General features: G+C 43.1%; 1 long non-coding RNA gene across 1 annotated transcript; it reads left to right on the top strand.

The window, feature by feature from the left end:
• On the top strand, positions 1-2,254 carry LOC307015153. Its single transcript, XR_013801431.1, has 2 exons — positions 1-108; positions 1,804-2,254. It is a non-coding gene; the product is annotated as an uncharacterized lncRNA (long non-coding RNA).
• Positions 2,255-12,975: the final 10,721 nt, after the last annotated feature.

Here is a 12,975-nt window from a genome sequence, read left to right as displayed (position 1 = left end):
CCGCTGTCCTACATCCAGGGACTGTCGCACCGCAACTTGCTGGGCGAGGACTATACCGACTGCTCCTTCATCTTCCTCTACATCCTCTGCACCATGTCCATCAGACAGGTAACTGCTACACCTGGACAACATTTATTTAGAGTGTAACAACGTCATTCGCATTGTTCAAATAAGTACGTAGCACTTTTAATGAGAAGCAGAAGGAGACATACAATTGGCAGCCTTAGGTGTGGGTGTTAATCCCCTTTTTTAATAGCAGCTGGTGACACCAACCAGCTGGTACAGGTCATCCAAACCTCATGATGATAAACCAGAGAAGAAAAAACAAGACAAATATCCTATTCTGTCCTTGCAACAATCCACATAAGTGACCAACAGATTTACACATCAACAATAGTAGAAAATGCATGTGAGTACATTAGGGCTGAGCTCGACTAAAGACTTCTCTAAATAATCAGCATCACACTACGCCTGGTTAGTGTGTAGGTCTCTTTCTAGTCACTTTGTAATCTAAGCACTACTGCTTTTAACAACTTTATTTTCTACACCGTAGGGCTGTGCGATTATGGCAAAAATCCTAATCATGATTATTTTGGTCAATAATTGATATCACGATTATTAAAAACGATTATCCATTTACTTTGAAAACATCTATTTATTGAAAAAAAACTGTGAACAATATGTTTTTAACAGTTGATTACCCTGAACTTTAAGTATAATTCAACTGAAAAACCAATAAAAAAAAGAATTACATTTTTTTAAAATAATAATCGTTTTATTTCGATTATGTTGTTTTCGTAATCGTTGCAAGCCAAAATCGTAATCGAGATTAAATACGATTAATTGCACAGCCCTACTACACCGTACTCGCCATGAACTGGTTATTTCTCTGGCCCCAGCCTCCGATGTAACCCTCTGACGTATTCAGTTCTTGGTTTTTGTCATTTTTTTGGTTCCAAATGCAAACCAGTTTTCGGGGCCGAGAGCCGACCCCACCAGGCGGAAACACGAGAAACTGGTTTGCAAAAGGGCACTAGCGCCTGGAACCCGTGTGGTGAGAGAGGGGTTTGTGACGTCAGGGCTACCGGCCTGTCCTGAGTACTCCCCTGGCCAGCTGTGATGATCGGGGGGGGGGGGGGGGGCAGGTAGTGGTCTGCTTCCACCAGTGGAAATGGAAAGTGTGTGAGTGGGGGGGGGAGGGCAGGCTGTCCATAAAATAATGTTTGTGTAATGCATTCAATTATATTTCTTAGGGAAGACGGCAATTCAGAAGCGGAAAGTCAGACTTGAATCAGAAATAAGTATTGGTCAACAATATTGCACTTAGCGTATCTCTAATTAGTTGACTAATGTTAATAAACGTATAAAACAACCATTATTATTCCTAGTGTAATAGATCCATTTCATGCTTTGGGAAAGGACGTCCCCTTTATGTCATGCAGTTGGTGTCATTCAATTTTTTTACCAAAACAAGACCATAACCAACAAAGTGTGCCGACACCCCTAACCCATTCTCATGGGAATAAAACAAAAATAAGATATATAGTTTCAATGTTTTTTCATATTGAAAACACATTCATGTTTAGTGAGTATCTATGGAAGCGGATTGAGTTGAAAATTGACAGACCATTTTTAGTGGCCATGTTCACCACGATTAAGGAACTTATCAGCCTGTGCAACAGAGACATTCTTGATTTAGATTTGAGTTGTTTGTGTTTACACACCTAGAAACTTAATCACAGTGTCCAGAAAATAAATGTTTTCTCCTTTTTGAGAGTGTTGTGTTCTGTGTCCTCTGTCCAGAACATTCAGAAGATGCTCGGCCTTGCGCCCTCCAGAGCTGCAACCAAACAAGCCGGAGGCTTCCTGGGACCCCCCCCACAAGCAGCCAAGTTCTCCTAACCATCAGACGGGTCTCACGGTGCGGCTCCTGGAGACACGGCTCCCTCCTCAGATCACAGAGCACAAGACAAACGGATTCTCGGTTGCAGCTACTGTTTCTCTGCCTTCTGTTGGATTCCTCATCCATGTTTTGTTTATTTAACTTTAACATAGTCTTACTTAGAAAATTTGTTCTTAATGATTACCAAAGGATACAAAAGTCTACCTTGTATTCAGCTCATGCCATACATTGTTTGGACATTTTAATGATTAATTGGCACTGTAACATCTGATCCATTTATCAGTATTATTGTATGTCATTGTTGGTACCCTTATTTCTTACATAATAATAAAGTTTTATGATTACTCTTTAGTAGTGTTTTTCATTTCTTTGACAAATTTATTTATTTATCCCTGCTGACCACCAGTGTGTTCTAAAGGAGCGTACACCGATAATTTAACCCTGGGTCTACTATGGTGGGATTGGAGATATTAATATGTGGGATAAGAGTATGATAACTGACTGTTTTGTACTTCCTGCAACATTGTGTTCTTCCATCATGGGTGATTTACAGGGAAATAAATGTTGTATTCTATGGGATGGGTTGCACTATTGATCAGCTTCTGATCACTCGAAATCCAGCTATGAACACAGAGAAGTCTTAAAATAAAGACATTGGATTCCTCAGCACAACCCTTTTTTTGTCTGACAATTGTTTGTTATAGTTTTGTGGAAATATAAAATGATTTCATAAAAAAAAGAGGATAGCTGACTCTTGCTGTTATAAATAAGTCAGTAACTTGACTGTGTTAAGGACACCCTGGCCCTTTCTCATTTCTCCAACTCCCCTCCTCGACTCCCCTCCTCGACTCCTATCCTCGATACTTAGTCCCGCCCACAGGAGATGCGAGCCGAGGAGCCGAGGAGGGGAACCAAGGAGAGAGGAGGGGAAGCAGCAGGCGGTTAGAGAAATGAGAACTCCTCTCCTCTGGTTATGGCTAGAAAGGATCCGTCTAATGTAAATATGACGTCACGTTCTCGTTCTAACTCTCGTAATCGGAGCGGCTCGGTTGTAATCGGAGCGGCTCGGAAGCGCAGTCACGTGGCTGAATGTTTACGTTTGGGATGGCGAGAAACTAAACTATATTAAGTATGTAAATACTTGTTAGTGGTCTTGCTGTTGAAAGAAGAATGACAACACTGTAGATCAGCAACACTATGGTTTATTTTGTATTCACAGGCAAGTCAACGTTGTTGCAGTAAAAGTCCCAAGATAGCTCCTGGTGCAATAAAATGTATGTTGCATGTTACTGCTGTAGATGTGTTTACCTCTTTTATATCCCGTTGGGTAGTTTAATCTGCAGCAATGCATCATATTCTATAATATCATCATATATGTGTAGCTTTGTCTCTGTCGTATCTTTCAAAAGTAAAGTGAAACAGCTGTTTTCAGCTTTGTGATGATGTATTTTCCAGCTGATCCAAGAGGCTTTTTAAACACCTTACTTGGCTTAAGAGGGAGGGGAATTTTCTCAACACATAAAGGAACACTTTATCCTTCAGTTTATCACAAACATTACATCAACACATTTGGAGATCCTAATTTGAATCCAGTCTGTAATTTGATATTAAGGTTTTAATAATGAAATGAGGTCATGAATCGAGTTCAAGGTTAAGATCATCTTTATTATCCTATGTACAAAAATTAACATACAACATTAATATAACAGTAACGAATAAAACAAAATAACATTATGCAACTCTGATCTTCTTGCTGATACTTTTCAAAGTTACTTTTACATTTGCTCTACTTCTCCTGCTACTGTTTGCTCTGCTTTCAACTTCTCTTTCAACTCTGCTCTTTACTCTGCTTTCCCTGTTTCCTCTGTTCTCCTCTCCTCATCTTCTCCTCAGACTATCCTCCTTTTGCTGTCTCCTCTCCTCTCCTGTTCTCCTCTCCTCATACTCTCCTCCTTTTGCTGTCTACTCTCCTCTGTTCTCCTCATCTCCTCTCCTCCTCAGACTCTCCTCCTTTTGCTGTTAGATATTTAGACTGTAATGACAGCTTATGATATACTTTTTATAACTACATCAATCACATGCAATGGATTAAAAACGTTGTTTTACTTACCACCTCTTTACAGCTCCATTCATCTCCAAGCTTCCAACATTCACCTGGCGGTGGTGCCTTGGATGAAAACAACTTTTGATATGATACAATACAACAACAATAGTTAACACCTATCCACAGCAATAAGCACAATGAGAAGACTATGGTCTCTTTTATACCAATTTCTATTGGAGTGAAATGAACTGTGCCATGTCACATAGGATTGGAATGGATGATTGGCTGTGTTTTGTGAATATAGAGGAGATGGCAAAAGTAAATATACTTTGTTCTTACCTAAAGCATATATCCTCCTCTTCGTACCCCTGCCTGCTCCTCCCGCATTAGGCTCTGGGGACTTAGCTTTTAAAATCTTGTTCAAGCTGTCCACTCTGTAGTTGGATCTCATGACCTCAGCTTTATGACCCACCCGGCCTGAAAAAGGGTGTCTACGATGGCTGGTACTGAGAGGTGTTATGGTCCTCCTCTGCCTTTTGTGTTTGGGGGGCGTGAAGGTTATGTTAGAAATTAAAATCAATGTTTTGATGGTATAATGTAGCTTAAACATACCGTCAGTTTAAACGCTCTTTTATACTGAAAAACCAGAAATTATTGTGCACAAGCAGTTAAGCTTTTATTCTGAAAATCCTTCATCTACGGTTAGCATGTAGCATGTGGCTAATATACGATTTCCTAAAGAGGTGAATTGAGAAGCGAAATGACTTGGTGTGGTGAAAACCGAAACCTACTGATTTAACACTACAACGATAGATGTCGAGATACTACCATGTTGAATATTAAATGAAAGTACAGTTTATTTGAATACATTATTGTTTACAGACGAGAGTAGCATGTGGCAACATCCGGAATGACCGGAAACCAAACGAGCCGAGAAGTATTGTTTAGAGTATTGATTACAGCGTTTAGAATGTGTTAAATGAAAAGTGATGAAAGAGAATATGAGGAGAAACGGCGTGTTAAGCATATATTGAATGTGAAAAGAACCTATCCTCTGTTTAAATGCAATAACGGACATTGGAGACGAGGTGAGCCGGCTGGCGGGGAGGAGCCAGCAGAGGATATACTGTATATAGCAGCGCCGGAGGAGAGATCCGCTGTCTTCTTCTTGCTCAGGAGAACCAGATCACAGCTGTTTTCTGCCGGAACAATATTCTGTCTGTAACACTACCGCGCCTTTTTTAATTAAAGTATCCCATTTGAATCTTTTCAGAGACTCCATTTAGTCTCATTTTAAAGCTTCTCTCCTGGACGCGAGAATAAAGAACATATTTAACAGTTAGAGGAAGACTACTGTCATGTGGGGTGTGTTGCTTTACGTCCTCCAAAATATCATTTAGTCTTGATATCACTGTTCACATGAACGTCTCATCCTGTAGGTGGTATGTGTGCTCAGTAATTTCCCGCAATAAGGTCCCACACTGCTGTCGTTTCCTATCTCTTGAGGACTTTGAGTGGTTACCACTGCTCTGATTACAACGAGAGTTAGAACGACGTCTCTTCTCGATCTTCCCGCGATCTTCCCGCGTCCCGCCCACCCCGACCCTTTCCGATTACAGCCGAGCCGCTCCGATTACAACGAGAGTTAGAACGAGAACGTGACGTCATATTTACATTAAACGGATCCTTTCTAGCCATAACCCTCTCCTCTGCGCGGTCATATTAAAGCGACGTCCGTTAATTATGACGTGGCCACAGATCAGCTGTGAGTGTTTTGTTAGAGCGCTGTATTTTGTAATCTCTGTTAGATTGGCTGAACATTGTTCCCCCACATATTTACTTTTAATTCAATTTGCAACAAGTATGACACGAATGTATGAGTATTTTCGACACATACTAGCATCTCTTCTGTATTGGGCAGCACTAAAACATTATTATAAAAAGTACCCTACAAATAAAGGGAGACATATAGGCTACATGAGGCTTATGTACGTTTCATATATTAACACATGCACACATACAAACACACACACAAAAAAAAAAATGACTGTCTATACACTATACTATAGGCTATGTTAACCTTTTTAAACTAGTAGCTAAATGACATGATAAATCATCAACTCACACCTCTTTCACAAAACACCTGCTAATCCACGTAATTAACGAATCATGAGGGACCTGACAGGCTATATAAGGTCCAGGCACACCTGTGATTTAAATCTCAGCAACGAAAAACATATTCAGTGACCACATGAAACAAATTGAGTCATGAAACCCGCTGTAGCATGTGCCTTACGGCAGTGGCAAACACTTCTGACGAACAACAGGAATCAGGAGAGAAGCCGATCCCAGCGCTGGAAAGCGAGAATGCGCAAAGCCATCTTGCTTCATCTTGAGGTATTTGAGTGTTCGATTACAATTGTTTTAAATAGTTGAAAAATAGCTGGCTTTTTTCATTGGAATACAACAATAGATTCATTTGTTATGACAGAATATGTAGGTGCAGTTTAGTTTGATGGATAAAGGTATTGACCTGTACATTATATTCTTCCTGCAGGTTCACCCACACTCATACAAAAGTTTGAACAGCAGTGTCCCGGTGGAGCTGTACTGCGGAGATGGGTGCCTGCTGAAGGACTTCAGGATAAGCCGAGACTCCCTGAGGCCTTGATGCGGTGTCAAGGAGAGGAGACAGGCCGGGTGTCCCGGGCCTTTCAGGTACCCCTCTCCACGGTCCACAGACTGGTCCACCAGGGAGTGGAGGACATCGCTGCTCTCAGGCAGTCTGTGATCAGGCTGCTTGCTGGTCCAGAGCTGGAGGAGGTCGGGCAGGGCTTCCAGCAGTTGGCCGATAGCCCGGCATTTAGTTCATGTGTGGGTGCCATTGATGGGTGCCACATTAGAATAAAGACCCCACCCGGACCCAGTGGCCAGGACTACATAAATCGGAAGCTCTTTCCTTCCATACAGCTGCAGGCTGTATGCGATGGGAAGGGTAAATTCCTACAAACATTCGTAGGATTTCCGGGCTCAGTGCACGACACCCGTGTCCTAAAAAAACAGTACCTTTTTTTCCAAAGAGGCTCTGTACCCTCCACCAGGGTACTTTGTTGTGGGAGATGGTGGCTATCCGTGCTATCTGTACACCCCATTACGGTCGTAACCCCGTATCGGGAGCCACTACAGGGGGAGGGTACAGAGCCGCTTCAACGGCTAGCCATGCCAAAGCGCGCAGCATCATTGAGCGCGCTTTTGGGATACTGAAGGGGCGATGGAGGTGATCCTGTCGAAGGCCTTGGAGGTGAACCACACCTTTGTCCCTGCTGTGGTAACGGCATAGGCGGAGTTTGACATTTGCGCTTGGGGGGGGCAAACCTTTTTTACTGACGTCACTCAGTACACAGTCCCAACTATTTCGTGCTCACCGCACTGAGTATGACTTTTTCCACATACGAACACAACTCGTCCCGTCATGCACGCCTCATGCCCGCCGTACACACACACTCATATGGAAGGGGCGGTCACTCCCCCCAACAACAGTGCATTACATAACTGTAAAAAAACGTATCAAAACTGTGCATATCTTATACTTATTTGATAACTACTTATATCCCTTGGTGTCCTACCTTAGTTCAGAAGTAGACGCCGTTTTTTACGTTCCGCATATACGTCCACTATCCCCTCAGGTGACAGCTGTGCGGTTATGTCGTCCTCAATGTGAAGAACTGCAAGTGAGGAAAATCTTGTTCCTCCCATCGTTGACCGCAGCCAGTTCCGAATTCTCCTCATTGCAGAAAAACTTCTCTCAGAGGTGGCAGATCCGATAGGCAGAGTCAGTGCCAATTGGAGCATCTTGTATAGATTGGATAAGCTCTCCTTTTTAACAGTCTTTCGGAGATGCTCAAGTGCAACAGGTGCGACAGCAGAGGCTTTAACAAGGTCCATCTCTGCTCCAAGAAGGAGAGGGTGAATTTTGAGCAGCTGTGCGTATTTTTGTACGAGAGGTTCAATTCCTTTTTTCTGACATTTAAACACTGCTCCGCATGCTCGTGCCAGCTCTATGGACTCTCCCGTGAATCGTCTGTCTAGTTCGTTGATGAGGGTGTCCAGCACAGGGAGATAGAGGTGCTGCTGATATCCAGCTGTATCACTCTGTGACATTTGTGCGCCACTTTCATCAGTTTCTCTTTGGCCCAAAGTAGTTGTAACCAGGAAACTGTCGAGGGAGGTCGGGGGTTTTGTAACCCGTTTTCTTTTGGGTGCAAGGGGACCCGGAGTCTGACACTCAACATCTGCATCCCCAGGTACTGGCACGTTGTTGTCCCGGCAGAACTGTTTCACTGATCCCCACATATTGCTCCACGTATCTACTTGTCTCTGAGATTTGAAGTGCGCCTTCAGGTTGTCGGTAAGCGCTGCAGCTTCGGAGAGTGTGCAGCTGGAGGACTGTAGGGCCTTGTGCGTAACATGAATCACACGCAGTATGTCTTCCAATACAATAACACATGTAATGAAAGACATTCTGGTCATGTGGGCATAAAGGCCACTGGCCTCCACAGACCACTTGTCTCCCTCGTCACTCATTTCTCTCAGGCACCCTATAATTGCAGAGTAGTGAGTTTTAACGGAATTCACAGATCGCCACTTGTACGCCCATCTTGTCTCACTTGGCTGTATTATTTCAGTTTGTTTCAGATTCAGTGATTTCTGCATTTCAATTAATCGATGATGGTTTGACGGCTCTGCAAATACAGAGTAGAGTTTGTCAATGACGTTCAGGAATGTTTTCACGCTGCGGTTGACAGCACAACACTCCATAAGCACCAGATTTAGTTTGTGTGCCATGCAGTGCACGTACACTGCGTATGGGTGGGTCTCTTTGATGCGCTGCTGCACACCAGAAACGTGACCAGACATGACGGAGGCACCATCGTAACTCTGGGCAACAACTGGGATATGTTTCAGTCCACACATCTCAAGTCCTTTGTTTATTGCTTCCACAATCCCAGCCGCGTTGCGAGATGCTGAGCAATCAATAAAACACAAAAAACGCTCCTTGATTTCAAGCTGCTCTGCATATCTGATATATACTGATAATTGTTCCGTTTTGCAAGACCTGGCCTCATCTGCAATTATAGAAAAAAATCCAGTATCCTGCACTTTCTCTTCAATTTCTGCACGAACTAAGTTAGCGCATATGTCAATGACTTCGTTCTGGAAATCCGGGCTAGTAGCATTGAAATAGTTGGACTGCATGTTTTTAAAAGCAGAATCATACTTGGAGAAAAATCCACAAACCTCAAGAACATTTCCACGCGACTCTGACTCGCTTCCCTCCCGATGCCCACGAAAAGGCAATCCGAGTTTGGACAACAGCCTCACAATATCAACAATTTTGCACAAATAAGATCTGTTCTTCTCAACAGAATCTTTGTGGCTTCGGGAAAGTTTCGCTGCAATAGATCCAGAAGATGCAGTCACTTTATAGTTATCCCATTTAACCATGCAGTTCAGATGGGCCTGGGATTGTGCATGTTTCTCCAGTTTGCTGCTTAGTTTTTTCCAGTCACTCAGGCCCTTTCTAAAGGAATCCTCCACACCGCTGTCAGTCTGGAAGTGGCGGCATGAAAAACAGAAGACGGCATCAATTCGTACTGAATATTCCAGCCAGGGATAGTTCTTGTAATAGTACGTGGAAAATGATCGTTTCGTTTTCCCAAACATTTTTGAGGGGAAATCGGATAAAGTAGGCTGCTTGGGACAGCTGTGCTTTTCCCCAAGATCATCATGACCCACTGACGGCCCCGGTGCCGGTGGTCTCCCTGCTGTGGGGTTAATGTTAGCTGGTCCTGCTAATCCAGAGCTCTCCGCTGTGGGGCTAACGTTAGCTAATCCAGAGCTGCTCGTTTGCGTGTCTGCCACTTGACATTGTGACGGCTGCTGGTTGGTAAAGTTAGGCTCAGTCGGTGCCTCTTCTGTTGTTGAAGCTGAAGACGAAATTGGACGTTTTAAAAATCGCCGAATATCCATTACTGCTAATTCAATAGCTGAATCACTTGGATACCAAAAAAAGTGAGTGAACTTTTGTCCTTAACTTCACACGTCACACACACACACACACACACACACACGTCACAACCCATACAGTCTATGGTCACAACATGCGACTGCTCAAAAATGAAATTATTTCAAACAAAACATGATATTATTCAGATTTGTATTGTAACAATCATTTTATTACATCTATTAAAATATTTATATATACAAAATATTTGTATTGGAACAGTTTTAGATTTAGTAATGATATAACATATTTCAGCCACCAGGGGGGGCAATGCCCCCCCTGCCCCCCCCGCAAAATCCGCCTATGTAACGGCCTGCTGTATTGCACAATCTCAGCATTACTGCAGACATGACTGAATTGTTGGAGGAGGAGGAGGAGGAGGAGGAGCAGCAGCAGCAGCAGGAGGAGGAGCAGCAGGAGGAGCAGGAGGAGGAGGAGGAGGAGGAGCAGGAGGAGCAGCAGCAGCAGCAGCAGGAGCAGCAGCAAGATTGGGTAGAGAGGTCTCCACCTCGTCCTGTGAGGGGGGAGCGAGGTGGACAGGGCCGGAGAGACAGACAGGCAGACCAAATCTCGGCTCCTGACCACAACCCGGTCCAGCTGAACGACCATGATTATTGTTGAGAGGATTTTTATTTATGGCCAGTTTTTTTGTTACCCGTTTGTTTTCTTCACCGACGAAAAATGCATTTACTGGCCAGATGCATTACTCAGTTCTTTTGTTCGTCCATTTATATGCCTTATTTCCAATTTCACCTTGCTCTAGTTTATTTAGAGCAAAGGACTTTACAGACCCATATCTTTATTACAAATTGTATGTGAAATAGGCCATCACACAATCTCTTCAGAAAGTGTTAAGTTTAGTGTTGAAATTTAGTCATGTTCAGTGATAAAATATTGTTATGCTTTGACTGAACTTGAAAAGAAAGAAGAGACATGTGTTGGCAATTTTACTTATGTAGGGTTTGAGCTACATGCAGTAACTTGCCTCAATGTTAATGTATATATTATTTATAATAAATCATCCCTGATATTGCATTTTTGGATACTTTACACACGGTTGGTTTATGCGCAGAATTATTTGAGATGGAGATTTAAAAAGCGGAAATCAGTGGTCATGACTTTCTGTATGACTATAGACAGTTATGCCTTGGGTTGCAAAAACACTTTAAAAACGTTGGCTTTTCACCCAGGTCACAATCATAAAATGTATATTCAGCTTTGTATAAAATAAAGATCTCCTTGTATCTTCAGTAAACATATGTGTTTCTGTATGTCTAATTGTAAAGAAGGCTTCATGCTTGATGTAGCCCTTGTATATGGTGTTCGGGTCTGTGGGACCCGTTTATTATTTTTCTAAAGAAAATTGATAATTTATTTTCCCCAACTCACTCAATGGCCTTGGCTCTGCATGTCTCCCTTGAAAAAGAGATCAATGATCTCAATGGGATTTCACCTGGGGATAAATAAAGGATTTGTATTGAATTTTCTGTGAAGAACAGATATCAGAACACATTTCCAGTGACCCCCTACTGTACCCCCCCCCCCCTACACATTTATATTACATACAGGGTGTTCGGGTCCACCAGACCCACGAGCACTGGCTGAATAACAGAAATATGAACACACCACACAAGAGTTAAGGTCATACTTAAATATGTTTACTAATGTTGTAACATATATAAATAAAGAATAAATGAACACATCCAAAGTACAGAACAAAGAACAAAAAAAAAGACACTATTCCTTCCTAACTAGTTCCTCGAAAAGTCTGAGGAATTTGGCGGAGGCTTCCTCCGAGGCTGCCTGCTGGCGGTTGAAGTGGGTCCTCCTCCTTGTCCGCCTCTGCCTCCAGGACCTGTAGCAAAGCGCTTTTTCTTTTTTGGGGGAGGGGGACCGGCAGAGTTGGATGGCTCAACACACTCCTGGCTGTCCGAGCCAGACTCTGTGGCCTCCTCATCCTCCACTGTGGCCTGGCTCTGGACAACCTCAGTCGGTGTTGAGCCACTGCCAGAAGCCACAGTAGCAGTGGCCGAGTCCATCAGGGTGGGAGGGTCGATGGATGGCCTCCCACCGATGGCCTCATGCATGGCCGTAAAATACGGATCTATTATGTTCCAATCCAGGAAAATGTCACTCACTCCCAGGCTTTCTTGGCAGTGTGCCTTCGGCCAGTAAAAAGGTTATCGTTCTCGACCCTCACTTTGATGAGGGTCAGAGTGTCTTGCTCTGTCCCTGTGAAAAGACAAAGTAAAAGGTGTAGCTTAAAACTGTTGGAAGATTTACAGACTGTAATGAGTGATGGATTCTAGTGTACAACATAGCCCAAACCAAATGATGGGTGCTGAATGCTAAACAAAGTTCTGGTTGATTTAACACTCTTACAAAATAATTAACGTTTGCACTTTTAAACATCATGGCATGCTGTAGCAGGATTGAGTGTAGTTAAAATGTGGATAAAAACATAAAGAATATCAGGTGAAATGTCAATAAGGAATGCGGTTTCAGAGGGCTCTAACTGCATACAGACGGGCGGAGTTGGATCGCGCATTTCACTTCTTAAATAACTAATGCAACGTATCATTATCAACACTTACATTTGTGCAGGGCCGGCTCTAGACAATTTGCAGCCCTAGGCGAGATTTGAGTTGGTGCCCCAGCCAGAGAATCGTACAATAGAAAAGATAAAGATCAATAGAGTATCCAAGGAATACACAATATAATGGGGGGTCGACGTCACATCCTCTAGGGGGTCCGGAGGTATGCCCCCCCGGGAAGATTTTTTTAACATTTTAAAGGTCACATGTCATGCTTTTCCAGTTATTACCCGTCCCCTTGTGTGTTATGAAGGTTTTTCTGCATGTAAACGGTGTGCAGAGTCAAAACCCTCAAAGTACACCCTGTAGCGAGTAAAACTCTAAAACAGAAAATACCTCCCCAATACGCCTCGTTGGTGAAACGTCATCA

Source organism: Notothenia rossii (assembly GCF_949606895.1).
Source record: "Notothenia rossii genome assembly, chromosome: 1".
Lineage (NCBI taxonomy): Eukaryota > Metazoa > Chordata > Actinopteri > Perciformes > Nototheniidae > Notothenia > Notothenia rossii.
Note: the sequence above shows the minus strand (reverse complement) of the source record. Positions and strands in the feature narration are given on the sequence as shown.